The sequence below is a fragment of the Octopus bimaculoides genome, chromosome 20 (assembly GCF_046866305.1).
Source record: "Octopus bimaculoides isolate indiv1 chromosome 20, ASM4686630v1, whole genome shotgun sequence".
In the NCBI taxonomy this organism is placed as follows: domain Eukaryota; kingdom Metazoa; phylum Mollusca; class Cephalopoda; order Octopoda; family Octopodidae; genus Octopus; species Octopus bimaculoides.
In genome coordinates, this window is record NC_142947.1 from 5,905,390 (window position 1) to 5,927,417 (window position 22,028).

General features: G+C 39.7%; 1 protein-coding gene across 3 annotated transcripts in view; it reads right to left on the bottom strand.

The window, feature by feature from the left end:
* Positions 1 to 22,028, bottom strand: part of LOC106873257 (ubiquitin carboxyl-terminal hydrolase 2) — a 62,443-nt gene that overhangs the window by 20,544 nt on the left and 19,871 nt on the right. Inside the window, exon 1 of one of the 3 annotated variants that reach the window (XM_014920541.3) lies at positions 15,474 to 15,739. The exons of the other annotated variants lie outside the window; for them this stretch is intronic. The gene's annotated coding sequence lies outside the window, so the exon portion shown is untranslated. Of the gene's footprint in view, positions 1 to 15,473; positions 15,740 to 22,028 lie in introns of those variants that run through there. 3 annotated transcript variants of the gene reach the window in all.

Sequence of the window (22,028 nt, forward strand, 5' to 3'; positions counted from 1 at the left end):
CTAGCAGCAGCACCAACGCCACCATGTCCACCACCAGTCTCTCATGCTCATTCATTCAATTCGATTCATCTTAATTAAACAAACAACAAATAAAGCTGAAATTAATTAGTTAATTATAATCGCTATCTGATTTCATTTTCGATTTCACCTCCCCCACTGCCCCCAGAGATAGAAAAATACACTTCAAACACACACACACACCCATATACCCACGCGTGTGCATGCGTGCATACACACACACACACACACACATCTATATACATATATATATATAGATGTGTGTGTGTGTGTTTGAATAGTGGGAAGGAAGCAGATTTTCGTTGATGAACATTTGCTTTTGAATGGATGGAGAATTCTCGAGAGAGTCTGGGTTAGAACTGAAATGGAGAAAGAGCAGCCTTTTGCTCTTACACTCTCCTCTTCTTACAGCTCCCCCCGCCCCCTTACCAGCCTCCCTCCGTATTCCTTTCCTTCCTTCCTTCCTTCCTTCCTTTGTGGTTTTCTTTTTTTTTTTCATGTTACAACATCACTGCTGCAACACAAGTTAACAGAGCAAGACGTGAGAAGGACTGACTGATTGAGCTACGTTGCTTGCATCTCTCTCTCTCTCTCTCTCTCTGTCTCTCTCTCTGTCTCTCTCTCCCTCTCTCTGTTTTAAAATTACAAAACCTACATTATGGACATTCACAGTGAACACAACATGAATGTATTTAATTGATGAAGCAGCAGCAGTAGACCAGTAAATATAGTAATAACTCATCCCCCCCCCCCACCACCACCCTGGTATAAGCAACAACAACAACAAGAACATTACTCATGGGAGAGAGACAGACAGAGAGTGTGGAGAGCAGCAAATTGCAAAAGCTGTCTTGTCCATCTTAATACCAAACAGACAAACCGGTCAACAAGCAAAGCTGAGCCATCAAAGGAGGCCTCACATTGTCATTCAACCTGTTAGAAATGGTAGCTAATTCCACTACAATGCAGTCCTCGAACTCAATGGATTCTGTACTGGTATGGAAAGTGGGTGGTAAAAGATGGTGACGACGGTGATGATGGTTTTACACACACACACACACACACACACAAACAAGATGTTCAATACACACCTGCATTAAAGGTGTGCAAAGACTGATATAACTATGTTTTATAAATTGGAGTATTTCCTCAAATTTAAAGTTTTCATGCAATTGGCATAAGTCAAAAATATAGAGATTGTTGAGTGTGAAATATTCCTCTTAGAGAGGCAATGATGACCGTGCTTGGCTGACCAGTGACCAGTACCTGGTCTTAACGATTCAGCCAACTTATTTGCTTTGCAGTGAAGTACAGATATTAACAACGGAAAGTAAGAGATGAAAACATTGGGAATTCTCTTCTGATGTCTTTGTAAAATTCTTTACAGAAAGAGTTCTAAGAACTGAAGTTAACATAAAAAAATAAGTGAATATCAACTTAACAGAAACCAGTGAATTCTATAGCCTTTCAAAATAAACTGTTTAGCATAGAATTTATGTAAAATAGTTTGGTCAATAATATATGATGCAAATAAAAATCAATTTCGGTTAATTGTATAAGAATTTTTTTCCAATTTTGAGCCAAAAAAAAATTAATAGAATCTAGCATAAAACTGAACATTTGATCTGAATAAAGTGATTCTAGAAACTTCAATTTCATGATGAGTTAAAATCACATTTGTCAGTTTTTTTTTTTTTTATGTTTACAAACTGCAAACACTCAACAGAGTCAAATGTATTCCAGTTATTCCTTATCAATTTAATGAATTAAATTTATCAAAGATCACTCCTGGTGTAATTATATCTTATTTTTAATTGTGTAAAAGATTTCTTCAATAAATATCCATTGTAGATTGAATTTGTTAAAAACTGTGTTTGAATCAAAAAGTGGACTGATGCTGTTTATTGCTGTTATTATTGATGAATTTTTACTTTGTGATTGACCCAATAAAAGGTCTCTTAACTCGCACACCGTGAACCTGTTATGAATGACTAATACAAAGTTATGTAAGAGTCATAATCAGAGCAAATGGATCTGGCGAGACATTGGGAAGTGGAGGGAATAGGGAGAGGAGATACATGGAGTGGTCGATACAACAGATACACAGCAACATATGCATTATGGTGCTCAGATTCAGAATAACTAGAGCTGGGGCACCAGGGAGGAGCTCATGTTGCCCTTTAAAGCAGATCCTTATGGCATGGATAAACTTACCGATCACGTATCCTTAACATGGCACTGCAACCTCTAACCAGGGAAGAACACGAAGAAAAGTATTCTACATTGCAATTGTCTAAAAGTCTGCCAGTTCCAAGTAGTGTTAATCTTTGTGTCTGTAGGTTCTAACCAGCTGAGTAAAGCCAGTTATCACATCATCACCTCCTTTAGTTTGGCTGATACTCCTAGTTTCACAAGAATCTGGTCATCAGAAATTGTGACATGACAGGACCAAAGCCAAAATTGTAAAATCAGGTCAAAAACAAAAAAAAAAACCTCCTAAAAGACTGTCTAAATGTGCAAAGGATGAGTTTGATATTGTTGCAGTGAAAATTAGACATAAAGAACAAAAATGACTTGGACTGGGTGGAACAAAGTGTACACAAAATGGAATGTAAGGGAGAAAGATATTTGATTCTTGTTTTATGATATAATCCTCACACGCATATGTATATATGTATATATACCATCATCACCATCATCATCATCATATCATATATAATTATATAGAACAAATTATATATATATATATATATATATATATATATATATATAATTATATAGAACAGATAATATATATATAATTATATATTGTGTATATCATTATAGATATGTGTATATGTATATATCTATATGTATGTATGTATGTAACATGGATACACTACCTTACGACTGACATTATAGTGAACTCTTGTAATTTATATCCAACCTTCATGAATTTAGTTACATAAGAATTTCAATCATTGAAGCTTTGGAATGAGGCAAAATTGACCACACACACACACATTAACATTATACAAACATTGATTTCAAATTTTGACACAAGGCCAGAAAGTTCTGGGGAGCGGGTAAGCCTATTACATTGATCCCCAGTGCATAACTGGTATTTATTGACCCTGAAAGGATGAAAGGCAAAGTCAATCTTGGCAGAAGTTGAACACAATACTGCTAAGCATTTCTGTTGCCAAAGATTCTGCCGGCTCACCACCTTGCACTAACCAAATATCAACATGTAGAAACTGCAGCCAAATCTCCTACAGTTCTCACTCTAACATCTTCAAAAGGGAAGGACACATTGCATAATGTATTTGTTGAAGAGATAGTCAAGACTAGAATGCCTTTGGTTATGGGTCCTTTTCATCTGGTCTCACCAATTAGGGATCAACCAAATGCTGGTACCGTCCTTGAAATGATGGTACGATATCAAGTTATATAATAGGATAAATGTTGTATAATATGGTAAACATTGTATGTTATAGTAATTAATATGTTATAGTAGTAATTAGTATGTTATAGTAATTAATATGTTATAGTAGTAATTAGTATGTTATAGTAATTAATATGTAATATAAACATGTTTATATAAATGCTGTGTGACATGATAGATGTTATATAACATGATAAATATTGGGTTGGAAAAGTCAAAGGCTGCCTTTGGGATGCAGCCCAACTTCTGTAGACATAACAGGAGATGTAGGTTCAAGACTCATAGCCAGCCTTTGACTTTTTCTATCTAAAAGGGTTTTTCAATCCAATATTTGAATGCTATTATTTAAAGCTTTCAGATACAGTTTCAGAAAAAAAAAAAAAAAAATCAAAAAAAAAATTTCACATTCCCTCAAAAGTTTATAAATTCTGATGATGTCAACAACATGATAAATGCCATAAATGTTACATAATATGGCAAATGTTATAAGAAGATAAATAACCTCAATTGTTTGACTTAACATTCCTTTTTTCCTTTTGTCCCATCAGGTCAATGAATGACTTAGACAAACACTGCATACTTTATTGGTGAAGTTTTTCTAAGAGGAAGAAACAGGTGGTCACTCTTTTAGATATTATTTTGTCACTTATACACACTTATTCAGAATCAAATATTCTCATGAAAAGGGCAGAGGGTTGACAGAATTGGTTAGGGCTTCAAAATAACATTTCTTCCTGTATTTAGAGAGACCTTGTGGCAGAGCGTTAACATTCATTATTACAGGGTTGATAAAATAAAGTCCCAATGAGGAACTGTGGTTGTGTCTTCACTGACTCTCCCACAAAATTTGAGGTGTTTAGCTGTGTTAGAAGCTGGTATTTAGTGATGACACAAAGTTCAGGGTTGATGACTTTCACACCTTCGTGAAAACATTTTTGACCTTCATCTTTTCTCGTTCACCTTTTCCAGAATTCTTGACCATGTTCCCTTCCCACTTCCGAAATCTTTTGTCATGGAAATATTACTAGAAAGTGATATTTTCTATGTGTTGTGGAGCAGGAAAAATGTTGCAGTAAGTGAAAACCAGAGAGCAGGGTTCAATTCCTGGTTAAAAATTTCATTTCATCTTATGCAGTAGCATAAATAGAATTATATACATTGTCACGCAAACGTATCCATCAATGGATGATTAATTAGGATTAAAGTATTGTTGTTGTTTACCCCCAAGACAAGTCTCATTTGAGAAAACCTATGATCAAAAGCATTCTAGCCATGACCATCCTGTCTGTATATATTTATGACTATATCAAAATAGTAGGGCTGCTAGGTTTGTTGCTGTTGTTGTTTATTCCCAAATTAGCTTTGATCAAGATGGGCCCCGATCTGAAAGATATCTGTTATTCAGTTGCAGTGTCTCTAGAACTCTGTGATCCCTTGTATTTTAAAGAAGGCTGGGTGTGCTTTAGTGGAGATTTTGCTGCTGTTTTTAGCAGATCAAGCAACCATGTAGAGGCTTCCCCAATGGGTTCATTGGATTGGGTGTGAAATACTGACATTAACAATGGAAGAAAGGTGAAGCGAAATAGCTGAGATTTGAAAGTGGATCACCAGGATATCAATTGATCAATCAACGAATCAATCAATCAGTCCATCTGCCTATTCACCCATCTGTCCATTTCAAATTGTAAACATTAATTGCTGCAATTAAATGCCACAAGCTATTTTCTCTGACCCCCCCCCCACACACCTACCCAGTGTCTGCCAATGAACACAGGTTGCAGGCCATTTACCTTGGAATATGAAACCTGGAAAGTGTTTTCTGATTATATCCACCTCCGTCCCCCCCCACCTCCTCACACACCTCCACAACAGGTCTGTTGCTGCTTTAAGTTTGTTTGAGAACTTATGATGAGGCAGACAGGCAGACAGAGAGAAGAACAGAGGGAGGAAGGTAGGAGGGTGGAAAGGGAAGTGACTGACAGAATCGGTGTGAAGCAGGCACCGGCACCAGGCTGGTGTTACTCACCTTAAATGAAGATTCCAAGAACTAACAGTGTCGATGACTCTCATTGACGATGAAGACGATAGTGGCAGCTAAGATATGGGAGATATGCAAAGGAGATGTCATTCATACCAGGCATAGTGGTACATTTACGCATTTATAGATATATATATATATATATATATATATATATATATATATATATATATATATATATATTTATATATACACATATATGCACACACACACACACACACACACCTACTGGGTGGTTGCTCTACCATATGCATTAGTTCTATTTCACTGTTCTATTTATAACCAACATTGGTAACATTCCATTCTCCCACCTCAGTTGCCTTTTGTTCATTAATGATTGGCTCTTAAATTAGTTTAGAAGTAAAACTTGTAGGTTATATACATACATGCATGTATGTATACACACACACACACACACACACACACACACACACACACACACATCAAACATAATAAGTCAAGAGGTGTGAGAGGTTAATATCTTTATTTAGCAACTTGTCATCCTTAAGGTTACACCTGTTTCAAAGCCTTCAGCATGTAATAATAATTTCAGTGTGCAACAAATTATGTTAACATGTCTGCACCAATATGCATGCCCCTAGTCTTATGTCTTATGTGAGTGGGTTGTGTACATATGTAAAGACACACACATGCACATCTCACACTCATTCATGCCCCACCTCATTTGCTTTGGCGGAGGGGGCGGTGCAGAGATGGAGGACAGGGAGCTGAGGCGGGGGGGGGGGGGAGAAGGAACCTATCTGTTTTCTATCTACAAACTTCAAAAAATTGTTAGCTGACACCATTGCAATCCACCTCCTACCACCACCACCACCATCGTTATTGTCATCATCATCATCATCCAACATAAATGTTACACTTGGATACGCTCCCTGAACATCGTTGCTGAATTATCTCACTTCACCATCATCATCATCATCACCATCATCATCATCGTCATCATCGTCATCTTTATCTTCCCTCCTCCCTTGGCTGCCATCCCTAATCACAACTGCATCCATCTTTACTCAACTTGCTACATCTCCGACCCCCACCTCTCCCCCACCTCAATATAACGATCCTCAATAATATCATAACCACCACCACCACCTTAACCATCACTGGTATAGCTATGGCCTTATCATCACCACCACCACCGTTTCAATCCTCCCCTACCCCCCTCTTCCTTCTCGTTATCTCTCCTATCACAATTATCAACCATCCCCTATTCTAGTCATCATCTCCAATAACAGTTATGCCACCCCACCCCACCCCCAGTCTCAGCACAGTAATCATCATTACCATCTTCAAAGAACATCATCATCTCTCTCTCTCTCTCACTCTCTCCCTCTTGTACAAACCCTATCCTCAAATCCCTCCACCACCACCAACAACAACAACTTCTAATGTGATGGTATCAATCATCATCATCAACATCAACATAACCATACCCACTACTGCTTTTACTTTCCCTATCCACTATTTATATCATCATCATCATCATCAACATCATCATCATTTAACGTCCGTTTGCCATGCTGGCATGGGTTGGACAGTTTGACTGAAAACTGGTAAGCCAGGGAGCTGCACCAGGTTCCAATCTGATTGGTTTGACAATGTAGTCCTTCATGGGTCCAACTGGAACCCTTTTAATCATAGCTCTGTTTAATCAGGGTTCGTCTGAGGATAAACAACAACACCAACAGCAACAGCAGCAACAACAACAGCCAGTTAACCTCTGCCAGTCAGTCCAGCTAATCCAGCAGTAAATCTTTGACCTGGTCAATTACGTTTGTTAGTATATGGACTACTGGATCAAGGCGAACCTGGGGCTATACAACAACAACAACAACAACAACCCTGGAAGAAATAACATTGTGTGTTTTTGTTGAGGGGTAGGGTGAGGGTGTGGGTGTGGGTGTGGGTGTGGGTGAAGGATGTTTGGATCTGATTTAGACTCCACATCATCCTTGAGCAAGTAATTCATTCAGTCTGTTTCCCACACAGCCACCTTAGTTCCATACCAGTAATACACTGAGGGAATAATCAGTTGATTAGATCCTCTCCTCTCACACTAAACTAGCCTCATATACTTGCATACTTCCACAAAGGCTGTGGCCATGCTGGGGCATAGCCAGTCTGGTGAAAAGTAAATCAGCTCCTCACACGTTGGTGTTGACTGGAATAAACTGGCGTGACACAGAAGACGAGACGGCGTGGAGGTGGAGGTGGGATTGGGTGGGAGTGTTTATAGAGGAAGGGAAGGGCTGTGTGTGTGTGTGTGTGAGACGTGTGTAAGGACCAAAGTGCTGTTTATGGTAGTGAAGAAATGCAAGTAAATGCATGGAAGTGACTTTCTGTGATGTCTGTTGATGTGGCAAGATGTGAGTAAATGTAAAAATTGGCAAGTTATGTAATTTGTGTGAGTAAACACATTTGTAGAGGCAGGCATGGCCCTAGGAATTTCTTGAATGGGAGGGCACAAGGTCAGAAGGGAATACAATTCCAGGAGAAAAGGGCACAATAACATTATTTAGAAGGGCACTCTTCTTTTCTTGAGGGGGGGGGGCATGTGCCCATCAGCCCCACCCCTTGGGTCTGCCCCTGAGAGGTGTGTACACACTGGAGTCGGTGCAGACCTTTGATCAAAGACAGTCTAACCATGACCATCCCATTTTTTTCCTTATTTCCTTGTTTTTGTTTTTTAAGGTGGCAGATTGTGATTTGAGGGATATTTAGCTGATACTTCTAACTGGCCAAGTGACCCTGCTAGAGACTCCTGATTGGCTCATACATTGGAGGTTGTTATAGTTGGTTAGTCTCAGGTCAACCCTGACAGAGCAGACCTATGATCAAAAGCATTCCAACCGTGACCACTCCAACTCTTCAAGGGAATGGAATTCATTACAATAGCCAATATGGTTTTATCTATGATGCTCAATGGGATTTGAGCTTTAAATCAACTTTTGTTTCTGACTCTACCAACCTGCATATATTTACTAAATGATCCATCCATCTATCCATCCATCCATCCATCCATCTGTCTATCTGTCTGTCTGTCAGTCTATTTCTCTATCTCTCTATCTGTCTATTCTATTTACCAACCAAGTTATATGTTTATCGTTGAACTTACAATGTTGCCTTTCACATATCCATCCGGCCCACCAACCATCCAGCCATCAACTAGCTACATGTTTAACAAGCTGTCTGACCGTCTGCCTGCCTGTCTGCCTGTCTGCCTGTTCTTCAGGCTGTCTCGGTTGGTGTGCAGCTGTCAGCTTTAATTATGGACATCCAAGAGGAAATTGCTGAGCACCACTAAGCGCTCGTAGTTGTTCCTTCGATGTACCACGGCCGGATTGAATGTGATGGTTTCACATCACTTACCAACAGAACCACCGGTAACTATGATGCTGGATGAATTCAGGAGCTGCCGTGCAATGTGTCAGTTGTGAGAAGCATTAGAGGAGGGGTTTAACTGGATTAGCTGCTGCGTGCAACAGAGATGTGAAGAAATAACATAAAATGGGGGGGGGGGGGAATATGTATATTTGTGTGTGTGTGTGTGTGTGTGTGTGTGTGTAATATATAATATGGGCAGATATGATGTTTTTACATCTTTTTTTTTATGATAAGAGAGAACTTGTTTCTCCCTATGGTAACTGCAGTGAATTTGCCTTTGGAAGTTGAAATATGTCACAAGCAGACTTTAACTAACACAAAGTTCACATGTATATATGTGTGTGTGTGTGTGTGTGTGTGTGTGTGTGTTACACGCACACACACACACACACACTAGTGATATGGCTGATGAAATCAGACACTTAAATGATGTTTGATTCTCTCTCTCTCTCTCTCTCTCTCTCCGCCAATCATTTGGTTAATCAATCACAACTGTTCACTTGGTGTTGTAGTAGCAGTCATGGTGGTGGTGGTGGTGGTATAGTGGTTTGGTGGCAGGTGGGTTACAGTGGTGGAGGTGATGGTGGTGGTAGCCAAATGTTCCTAACTGACCCATACAGTCTATACATTGGAGGTTGTTATTGTTGTTCAGCCCCAGGCCAGCTCTGATTGAGTTGTCTTATGGCCAAAGACACTCCAGCTGTGACCACCCTATCTATCTCCTGTTTCCTGCAGGGAACTCAACACATTATTATCCAATATGTCCAGGTGGTAGGGAGTGATTAGGAGGAAATTTGGCTGCTATTTCCAGCAGGTCTGGTATTCATGTAAGGGCTCACTTATTGGCTTGTATAGTGGTGGTAGTGGTGGCAGGTGCAGCAGCAGAAGCAGTAGCAGTGATCATACCGACAGACCTGGTGATATTTTTAAGTTGTGACAGTAATCGCAGAAACATTATTATTATTATTATTATTATTATTATTATTATTAGTAGTAGTAGTAACGTGATAGTAATAGCAATTGTCAGAAACCTGGCTTCCTGCCAAGTCACTCATGTGGACGATGTAGAGTTATCATGTTATTGTTGATGTTGTTGTTGTTGTTGATAGATTGGTTGAATTGTTAGTGTGTCAGACAAATGCCTTGTGGTACTTGAAGCAGTTCTTTACATTCTGAGTTCAAAGCCCACCAATGCCAATTCTGCCTTTCATTCTGCCCAGGGGTTGATAAGTAAAGAGCCAATCAAATATGAGAGCTGGTTTAAGTCCACTAAAACCTCCTTGTCTCCCCACCCCCACTTGTGGGATGCTAGATGGAAGGACTGGTTAAACTGCTCAGGGTTGGGTTTGGTCCAGGAACAGAAGAAATGGAGTGAAGTGACGAGCAGGGCAGTCAATCTCATCCAGAAATGGACCGAGACAACATTCTGCTGAGGTCAACTTTGCCTTTCATCCTTTTGGGATCGATGAAATAAGCACCAGTTGAATGGTGGAGTTGATGTAATTGACTAAGCCTCCGCTCCAATCAAATTTGTACAATATCAAATCAATATTGCTTTCTAATTAGAATAAGTTGCAGAACATGGGAAAGACATGAATTTTAAGGTTTTAGGGATTAAGTGGGGGACATCGTCTTCAGAGAAAAAAAAATTAAACTGTTTTTAGCAGCAAGGAATAAATCTCTCTGTCCTTTGATCTTCCTTGAAATCTTTCTAATGAAAATGTCAAAGGCTGTATCACTGAAAGCCATTCCTTTTATTTTTTTCTGCAAAGAAGGATCCTTGCTCTCAATGGTTAAAATTTGTCTTCTATAGGACACAAAAAAAAAAAGCACCCAGTACACTCTGTAAAGTGGTTGCAGTTAGGAAGGACGTCCAGCCATAGAAATCATGCTAAAACTGACAATTGGAGGCTGGTGCAGTCTTCTGGCTGACCAGTTCCTGTCAAACCATCCAACCCATACCAGCATGGAAAGGGGACATTAAAGGGTGATGATAAATTTGTATTTTTACTGACACCAGACCACCACAAGTTTCCTCAGGTTGCAGAGGAATTGTATTTGCTATAAATCACTGACTCTTCAATGAGAAGGTAAAACATAAGGAATTTGGCTGAGCCACCAACTTCAAGACTCTTGACTCCTAACACACTGGGACAAAATATGACAAACGAAAAGTAGATACTACGATTCTCATTACAATGAAAAAAAGGGGGGGGGGAAGAAAAGAAAATGAGAACAAAAAAAACAACAACAACAAAACTAAAGCTGAAAGACAGGAGGAAAGAAAGAGAATTTGGCTGAGAGCCCAGTTAAGAGTAATCAATATTTTGAGAAATGTAATGGCTGTCTGCCAAGTGAGAAACAATAAGCAATGGTCAAGAGGACATGTAGAAACCTGTTGGAGAATTGTGTGTCAATGGTGAGCGAAAGAAACAATATGGCTGACATTCCTTTTTAGATTCAACAAACATCATTTCATATTCATGTCAATACATACATAAATACATACACACATAAATATACACACATAAATATATATATAATCATTATTTACCTGTAAAAATAAGAATAAATGAATATGGATGCTTATTCAGTTACATATGTATATATCTACACACACACAGATGCGCACATGCACACACAGACACACACACATTTCATTTTTGCATTTGGTTTGCTAGATTCCTCATGTAAAGTCGTATGTCGAAACAGATTCTGTGATAACTCGGAGTGTCATTATGCAAATAAGCAACACACAGACATCGGTTCAACTTCACTTTGATAGACAAGATATTTGCTTGTAATAAGACTGGGATGTGGGTGGGGGTGGAGCAAAGATGCACAAGAGTGGAGAGGGAGGGTGGTGGTGGTGGTCAGGTACATAGTTGAATATATGGGTAGAGGGGGGGGAAGACCCAACATATTTATGGTTTGATTAGCCATTTTGCTATGGTTTTACACACACACACACACACACACATGCACTGGAACCAGCTCTTCAGCTGACCAGCTCTTGTAAAACCATCCGGCCCATGCCAGAATGGAGAATGGATGTTTAATGATGATGATGATGATGATGATACACACATACATATTCATATATCTACAATGTTTTTGATCATTTGCATAAAAGGAAAAAGAAACACAATATTCCATCTAAAAATACGGTATTTAAAAAAAAAAAAATCGAAAAAAAAAAATATTAACTAGATGATGATGGCTGGGAGATAAGAGTTTCCTCAAAGTAGCCCCACTCAGCTTCCAGTCATGGCCTCAAGGTGGATGCAGCACTTGGCCCATGCATTCCTCACGATGTCACTGGGAAGAGCTTTGAACACCTCTTTACAGAATGTAGTGGCCCTGGGGAGAGGTTGCCAAGTAACTAGCATGATAGGAAAAAGCAAAAGGGAAAAGCTTCCACTACGAAGTTGCGGGTAGTAGTATTGAAGGGGGGGGGGGGTGAAAGGCTGAAGTAGGATAGAGGAACAAACATAGAGGGGGTACATGACCAACCCCTACTATATATATATATATATATGGAGAGAGAGAGGTAGGTGGGTGTAGTTGGGAAGGAGATAAAAGACGGTAACAATGGAGTGCCAGAACAAACTTTCAAGGTCCAAGAAGGTGAGCATAGAAGGGGATAGGAGCATAGGAGGACGGAGTAAGAGATGGTTAAAGAGGTGGGGGTAGAAGTGAATGTAGTGAGTGATGGACAAGGGTGGAGGGGTGCAGTTGAAGGGAAGCATCAGGATGGAGAGATGTAAAGTGGCTCAGGAAGGAGGGGAGATCAGAAGGTAGGGATGTGGAAGGGGAAGGGTGGTGGGGAGGGAGGCTACATAAGGGTGGCTATAGTAAGGGGGGTGAGAGGGGGGAAGAGAAAGACTATAGATAAGTGAGGTGTTAAAGTAGAGTATGGCAAAGGAGAGAGAGATAACGAAAGGTACAGAAAGGGGATGATTGGAGAAAATTAGTGGTTGAGGACGGGGAGGGGGGATAATGGGGGGAAGGGATTCTAGGTGGAGGGGGTGCTGTGCCAGGTAGATTGAGGAGTGATGGAGGGCTGGTTGTTAGAGGAATAAGATGCAGGGAATGCTTGACAAGGTAGAATAGTTTACAAGCATAAACAGAATGCTTTTAGGACTTCATTTTGACAGTGATAGGTGGGTCTTCCCAAGTAGCTGGGTCCTTTGTTCTCCTCTCTGATGCTCAGCATCTTAGGCTTAGCCTTCTCTACTTCATCCCATGTTTCATTCTTTTTTGGAGTGACTGGCATTTCTGTATGCAGCTCTCCTCATCCATAAACATCATATGACCAAAGAGTTGCCTCTCTTGCAGACTCCATCTAATTCCTCTTAGGCCTAGTTTCCCCTCTCAATACACTTTGCACTTTGTCATAAATGCACACTGACATTGCATACCCGGCAGAATATACTAGCTCCATTCCTCTCTAATCTTTCATTATATGCAACAACAACAACAGCAACAACAACACAGGCTAACCGAGAATCCAACCAGTAAACCCAGTGCTGAGCAAATTAACAAAGTGCTAGAAATAGCAACCAAAGTTTTGTCAAATCACACCCTATACTTATTTATCTTTAAAAAAAAAACAACTGACACATGAGCTGTGGTGCCCAGAGAATGCTTTGTCTGGAAGAAACAAATTGGTAAAAACAAGGTAGGAAAGTCACATGTGGAATCATTTTGATTAGAGGTCTTCTTGAGAGCTGTTCTGGGGCTGAATCACTATATGACGTAACATAATATATGTAGGGTGTGGAAATAGGCAGGGCTAGGGTGTACATAATAGCTTAAACATTGAGGTGTGTAACATGAGCTTTGTTTAAAACTATATTTACTACGTGGTGGGGTGTTTATAAGTTGGGTAGAAGATGTGTAACAGATAGCGAAGATCGTACAACTGTTTGAGGAACACAACATACCAACAGAACATGTAATAGACCAAGATATATATATATATATATATATACATACATATATATGTGTGTTTGTGTGGTAAGATGGTTCATCAGTTAGATAGATATTTAGACAGATAGACAGATTTGCAAAGAAGAAATTAGAAATATAAACAAACATACAGAGAGGATGGTACAGTGGGGACCGAAAAATAAACAGTGGAGCAGAGTAAATCAAGCAGCTACCCCAATACATAGATGGGTATGTAGAGAGATAAACGGATGGTGGGGAAGATATATAGATAAGCATATTGAAGACTAGATATACAGATACGATCCAACGACGACACAAGAAAATTGAGCAGTGTTCTATTAAAAATCCATTCATAGCTATCGATGGTTGGTTGAAAACATTAAATCAAAGTCGGTTTTTATTTTAAAGTTACCCTCGTTTGGATTTGAACTCAGAACTTTAAAAGGTTGTAACTAAATCCCATAAGACATTTCGTTCGGCGCTCTTGAGTCTTCCAACCTCTCCCACCTCCCCCCGCCTCTAGGAATTTAGTTCTGGAATAACACAAACGGACAATATCGAAACAAGATTTAGAATACATAGACACACACATACATCTGTGTGTGTGTGTGTGTGTGTGTGTGTGTGTGTGCCTTTAGGTAAATATATTAATACGTAGCTTGTATTGCGGGACATTTTTCTTCACCGTTTGTCGACGGACACTGACACAGACTTCAGCCCCTTCCACCAAGATCATTATTATTATTATTATTATCATCATTATAGAACCCGATAAACATTTATGCAACCGAAGATGATTGAACGGAAGACAACAGCTTTCATGGCGTTCTCTCTCTACTCATTCATCTTTAGACATTTTGGTTTATTTACTTTCGGACTTTTGCTATTGTTTTCTTTTTGTTTTTTAATTTCCCATAGTTTTCAATGTTGTTGTTGTTGTTATGGTCATAGTTTTGTGATTGTTTCATGTGTCTGCTTTGCACTGTTGTTGTTTAGCCCAAGGTCATGAGATCTGAGCAGCCGATCAGCAGATCCTTTGGCCAAAGCTATTTCAACTGTGACCATCCGTCCACCTAGTCATTCATATCCTAGATATTCTTAGACATTCTATAATGTATCCTTCAGTCATTTTTTGGAAAAGACGGTAGAGTGTAATTTACGAGAGCTTTAGCTGCTGTTTCTAACAGAACCTCTTGTCGAAGACATCGTTTCGCTTCGGCCACAGGTCAGCTCTGATCCAAGAAGACCCATCATCGTGCTTCCTCCCCGTCCGTTCATTTCAAAAGGGAATACTTACGACAACATTATCTAAAGGGTCCTCTACTTTTATTTCTGAAAGACAGCGAGGGAGGACCGGCTGTTATTTCTAGCAGACTAGTGACGGTACAAGAGGGCAACTTCTGTTGGCTCACCATGTTTAGGAAGTTTTGCTTTTTAAGATTTTGTTTATTTTTAATTATTAAAATTCGTTTGGTGCATTAACGACAATGAGTAAGCGGCGGCGGCGGCGGTGGGGGCTGATGATGATGGCGGCGGCAGTGATAATGAAAATGGTGGTGGGGGGTGGCGGTGGCGGTGGGGGGATCGAGTCGGAGTAAAGAGAAGAGACGATCAACAACAACAACGGTTTATACATACCAGCTGCAATGTTTTAAGAAATTGTATATGAACAATTCTTCCGTCTTAGTTGAACGCTCCTCCAAAGTCGGATAGCATGGAATACCAGTAGCACCGACAGGACACGTACATAACATGAATGCACACATGGAGATGGGAAATATATAAACAAGAGAGAGAGAGAGAGAGAGTAGAGAGAGAGAGAGAGAGAGAGAGTAGAGAGAGAGAGAGGAGAGAGAGAGAGAGAGAGAGAAAAGAAGAAAAAAGCAACGCTGCTACACGTCCACATCCACGAGCGCGCGCAGACTCACATGCAGAGAGCGGCGCGAGCATAGACACGCAAACATAAATATACACACACCACAAATTACATACATACATACATAAACGGGAAAAATTGAACTCAGAACACACGAGTTCTATGTTTACCAAACATTAGTATATATATATATATATATATATACACTAGCCGAACTACCCGGTAATACCCGGAAAAGCGCGGGGGGGGGGGGTTATTTTCAGTTCCCATTCTCATTACACTGTTTCATGTCCTATCCCGTTCCCTGTTCAGTTCCCGTTTAAATTAGAAATAGATTTACAAATACACGCTGACGTGGGATAGATTTTAAAATAGTGGCAAGTAATAAAGTTGAATCATAAAACTGATTGATTGTAATGGTAAGGTAATATCAAAGTTGAATTGGTGGAGGGTTGGAAGGATGAGAAGATTGACGATGTGCAACTAGGAAACGATTGATGATTGATTATTAGCAATTTTGCAGAGGCCTCCCTGTTGCTGTGACATTGTGAAATTTTAAAATTACTTCAAAATTTTCAAATTTGGTATATTGAAATAATTTTCCACGTTAAATCCGATTTTGTAATTTATTTGTTCCAGAAAAATTGCAATAAAATGTTACTGGGGTTCAAAGTTTAATCAATTTTACCTAATCACAAAATGAAAGCAAAATCATTAGGAGGAGGAATTTATTAAACAAACGAAAGCAAAGCATTATGACGACCAAAGTTTTAAGAACTTCTGAAGTTTTAATAAGTTTCAATGAATAAAGTCATGTGAAACGGTCGAACAAAAACGGAAAAAGATCGTCAAGGAATTTCTTTTGCTAGAAATTACACAAATCTGTCCTGATCAAGAGGCCTCTCTGTCGGTGAAGACATGGTCTGATAAGGAATAAACAACGACGGGGCTATTTATCTATGGAAGAAAAGGAAAGACATTATCTATAGTTTATTGTTTCAGTTGGTAAAGTTTTAATAAATCTTAATACGGTAATTTGAAAACAAATACAAAAACACTTTCCCTTTGGCTTGCTAGTTTCACACCTGTTGTTGGACATATTGTCAAGTTTTGACTGAGCAGACGATAGTTGTTAATTCACTGAAGCGTTAAGTAATTATGCAACAATTAAAGAACAAAACATTAAAATTCGCTGTTCCCTTCAGTCAACACATTCTCTCTCTCTCTTCCGCTCTGTCTTTCACATTCCCCCCCTCTCTCTCTGTCTCTTCCTGTCTCCTCCCCTTCTCTGATACCAGCCACCCTCTTTATGTCACCACCCTTCAAGCTAACACTCTTTGCACCCTTCTCATTTTATCATATAATAGCCCCAACCTCCATAGGGGACCCATTATTGATTTTCATTGAGAGAGAAGACAGAGAGAGACAAAGAATAAATCAAAGAACTTGACTGATGTTATTACATTTAACAACTCCGAAACGATGATGGGTGAATAACCTGGGCGGTCTTTGAACTCAGGACGTGGAGAGTTAGAACGAGTTCCGCAAGGAATTCTTTGGTACGACGCTTTAACGATTCTGTCATATCGCTGTCGTTACACAAAATACAATCAGCATCAAGCGAACCGTGAAGATGAAACAAAAGCTCGCTAGAAATAACACTCAGACATGTAGGCTAATACGTACACACTCACACACATGTAGCAGAAGCGGTTATATCACAGCCTGTTGTACACTAAAACTGATTGAAGCATTCTCCACCAATTACAAGACACGCTCTCTTATAATCATGAACGGAATTGATAATATTTGTACATTTGTAAGGACAATAAATTATTCTGAGAATTATCATCCATAATACACCCTGGTTAACCGAATCAAAGATCTCAATGAGATCAATGAAGCAATGATGGCGGTGCAAGTCTCTGATCAATACATTTCCGTCTTGTAATTGATATGTTGAATGTATCGAGTCATTATTTCTTCGTGCATGGTAAAAAATCTGAGTCTGGAGAAGAAGAGATAAACCAACCTGTTGAATGAACTCGGCAAGGATAATGCTGACCAAAATCTTCTCTACAACATTCTGTAGAAATATGTCGCAATAGGAGCGAAAGTTAGCTTTTTTGCAGCTTGGGAGAGGCTTTAGCAGAGAAAACTCTCTTGTAACGAGTTGCACATTGAAGCAGGGAGGTTGCGAATAGTTCTGTGGACGATGGGAATAGTCCAGGGTGTTTACTCTATAGAGAGTAATGTTCCGAGGAAAGACTCCTTCCAATATTAAGAGAGAAAGTCTGCTTTGAATCTGATCTGAAAAGTTGAAGGAGACTGATGGGAGTGGGGGGGGGGCAATCGATTACATCAACCCCATTTCGTAACTGGTACTTTATTTTTATCGCCTCCGAATCGATAAAAGGCAAAGTCGACCTCGGCGGGATTTGAACTCAGAACATAAAGAGCCGGAAAAAATTACTGCTAAGCATTTTGGCCTCTCTTTTGGCCAGCCCGCCGCCCTAATTGAAGCAGGAGATAGGAAATGTTTTAGAGGCGGGGTGGCGGGGTGGAGCCAGGTCATTCCCGTCGACACCAGTACTCGATCGGTACTTTATTTTATCGACGACCATCGAGGGATGAAAGGCAACGCTGACCACAGCCGGATTTAAAATCAATATTTAATGTAAATGATAACAGATGTCGCTTGTAGCATCTTCCACAGCAGCAGCAGCAGCGACGGTATTATGGTTCGGCGCGAGGGTGCTTGATTAATGAAACGAGATGAAAGAGGGCAGGTGACATTTATGCAGGTAGGTTTGTAGGTGTGTTGATGAATGTGTGATTGGCAAACGAAATCAGATTTAGGCTGCAAGTTGATGCAGAAACAGAATAAGCGAGATACGAAGGAAAGTGGGTGCACACATGTTCCGTATTAATAAGCAGTGGAGATTATCGGCCCAAGGAGAAAGTGCTAGTCTACCGAATATTCACAAAAGGTATGGGGTCCTACTTCTATCAGCTGGATTTAGGATCTGATGTTTTGTGCAGACAACCAAAACCATTTTTGGCAGACTTGAAACGAAGAACTGTCGCTTCGTCATTGTGGTTGTTTAGCTTCGGGTGTCAGCTCTGGTATCGACCAAACCTATGATCAAAGACGCTCTAGCCGTGACCATCTCATCCTCCACCATCTTTATCTGAGACTACAATGCCTAATGTTCCCATTAAGATGGTAGAGTATAATTTGAGAAATTTGGCTGCCATTTCAAGCAAGTCGAATGAATATGTAGAAATTCCATTCTGTATCTAATCGCTATTTAGATTTTTGATTGAGTTAGTGATTGATTGCTTGATCGATTGATCGATCGATCGATCGATAAATAGATGGGGATTTGAAATGCGTTCAGATCTCCAATTAGTCAGTCAGTTGCTGGTTGGCTGGTTGTAAGGGAGGGAAGGTAAGAAAGTAAGACGAGAGGGAGACGGAAGGCAACCTATCACGTGACAAAGGGAGACGGAGCAGAATTACAAGCAAAAAGAGAGAAAAGAGGGGAAACAGGAAAGGAAAAACAGAAGAGAGGCAAAAGAAACAGGGAAAACCGCCGATGGAAGTGGAAAGAGAGGGAGAAAGTAAGTAAATAAATGGTTAGCAACAGGGATATATAATGATGGGATTTAGAGAGGGGAGAGAGAGAGAGAGAGAGAGAGAGAGAAAGAGAGAGAGAGAGAGAGAGAGAGAGAGAGAGAGAGAGAGAGAGAGAGAGAGAGAGAGAGAGAGAGAGAGAGATGAATGAGGGGAAATTATGAAGTAGTATATTTTCAAGAGTAACAATTACAGAGGATCAAAAGTCGGAAGTGATAAAGGATGAGCCAGCAGAAAGACAGAGAGAGAAGATGAATAATAGAAAGTATCGAGGAGGATCAGCAGTATGAAGAAGAGAGGATGAAGGAGAGAAAGACTGAAGATCAAAATTGTGTTGGAAGTTCAGAAGATGAACGGAATGTATTGAGGATGGAGCTCATTGAAGGAAACTGGATCAGCACAAAGTGGTGCTCCAGCATGGCAGTGGGTGTGATTAAAGGACAGAAGAAAGTCCAGAAATTGGGAAAATGAAATGAGATCAATAATGAAAAAACAAAACCAGAAAAAAAAACCCAGAAAGGATATACAGAAAACGAAAGGAGAAAAGGGTATGGAGAGAAGAAGAGGAAGTGAATGGAAAGTGTTATAAAATAGCGGATAGAGAAGGTGAAGAGGAGAAAGAAAAAAAGTAGGGAGAGAGAGAGAGAGAGAGAAAGAGAGAGAGTGAGAGAGTATGTATGTATATATAAAAGATAGATAGAAGTGGTGGAGTAGAAAGAAAGAATATGATAAAAATATGATGAGTAGAAGAGAAGAAATGGAGAAAGACGGACATAAGTTACGAGAGAGAGAGGGGGGAGGGAGGAGGAGAGAAAGCACACAATTATAAGAGGAACAGAGAATAAGAAAAAGGAAAAAGTTGTTGGTGATGAAGATGAGAAAATAAGAGAAGAAAGAAATAAGAGACGACGAACTCCACAGGTTTTATCAGAAGTTGTACAAGGAAATATGCAACAGCAGAAGTAATAGTGGTGGTGGTGGTGATACAGTTTCTGGTAGATTGAAAGTAGGTATGTGTAGATGTGTGGGCGGTGTGAAGCTGGTGAATGTTATTAAAATGTTATTTAAAAAGAAGGAAAAAATAGGTAAACAGCAGCCATGATGTCTGATAGAGAGGTTTGTGTGTGGAAGAGAGTGTAGGAGAGGGTGGGAGGGAGAGAAAGATGTGTGTGTTAGTGTCTTTGATGGAAGTGTATGTCCATGTGTAAGGATGTGTGTGTTTAAGGTTTGCGTCAGTGTACGTAATTACATTATGTAAGACTCAACCAAAAAGATCCGAACGTACATGTACCTATGTGCGTGTGTGTGTGTGTGCTTATAAACGTGCGCATTTATATAAGACAGGCACGGTAAATTATGATGACAATAATGAGTGTTTCTCCTTTCGGCAGAAGGCCTGAAATTTTGAGGAGGGAGGACAAGTTGACATCGACCGAAATACCTGACTGGTATTTTATTTTATCGACACTGAAAAGAAAAGTTGACCTCGGCAACATTTGAACTCAGAACGCCAAAGAGTCTGCAAGAAATGGTGCTAAGCATTTGTCTGACACTCTAAACATTTCTGCCAACTCGGTCACAATGTTATGTCGGTTCTATCCAGTTTGATGAACGGAAGAAGCTGAACACCTCGCAGACATTTGAACCTTAGCATCCCAAACTCACAGTGATGCTGGTTCACACATTTGCACTCAACATCACTTGGATCAACTCAAGACAGTGACCGAAGATACTCGTTCAAAGATCTGCGCAGTGGGATCGAAACCGGAATATCGTGTTTGAGAGGCGAACTTCTGAGATATTTGCCTTTTCTCCACATATATATAGAAGCCTCGGTTTACGAACTCCTCTCATCCCGAATACTTTTTCAAACATAATATATCTCGGGCAACGAATGGTATCTCGAATAATGAACACACAAGCTGACAATAACAGTTAACACCAAACTGGGAGAATCGGCGGCAAAACTTCAGTTGTTGTCTTGCATTCATTCAGTACACATCCTTGCTCGAATTCACCGTGCCTTCGTTTACGAACATTTCGGGTTATGAACTGCCTTCAGGAACGATTTAAATTCGTAAACCGAACTTCCATTGTATGTATATATATATATGTATATATATATATAATATGTGCATGTGAGTGTAATAAGAGATGAGGATGTTCCCAATACATTTGTGTCGGGAATGTTAACGAGTGTGTATTGGTTTTTAAGGAGATACGAGTATGTTAGAAATAAAATGAGTCGAGAGTGAAGTGGAGAGGCAAATGAAAAAGTCTGTGAAGATGAGAATTAAGCGTTTCTCTCCATCCCTTCTCTCTCTCTCTCTCTCCCCCCTCTCTCTATATCTCTCTCCCTCTCTCTCTGTCTCTCTTTGTATACAAGTGCGAGTCTGATGTGTGTATGCAATAAAAAGATAAGTTTGAACAATTTCAATGGTTTTATCACCGGTCAATAAGTAGAGCTAAACACGATGATAAGAAAAACCTATTAGGAGTTGGCTAACATGAATTATTCTTTGAGACGCGAGAAAGACAATTCGGAACGCTTTTATTTAGTTGAGCCGTCTTCAGCTTATTTAAGGTGTTGCGCAGAGGGATTGAACCCGAAACCATGTTTCTTAATCCACACAGCCAAGCCGGTACTGGACTGAAATAATTTCTTTATTTTATTATAATT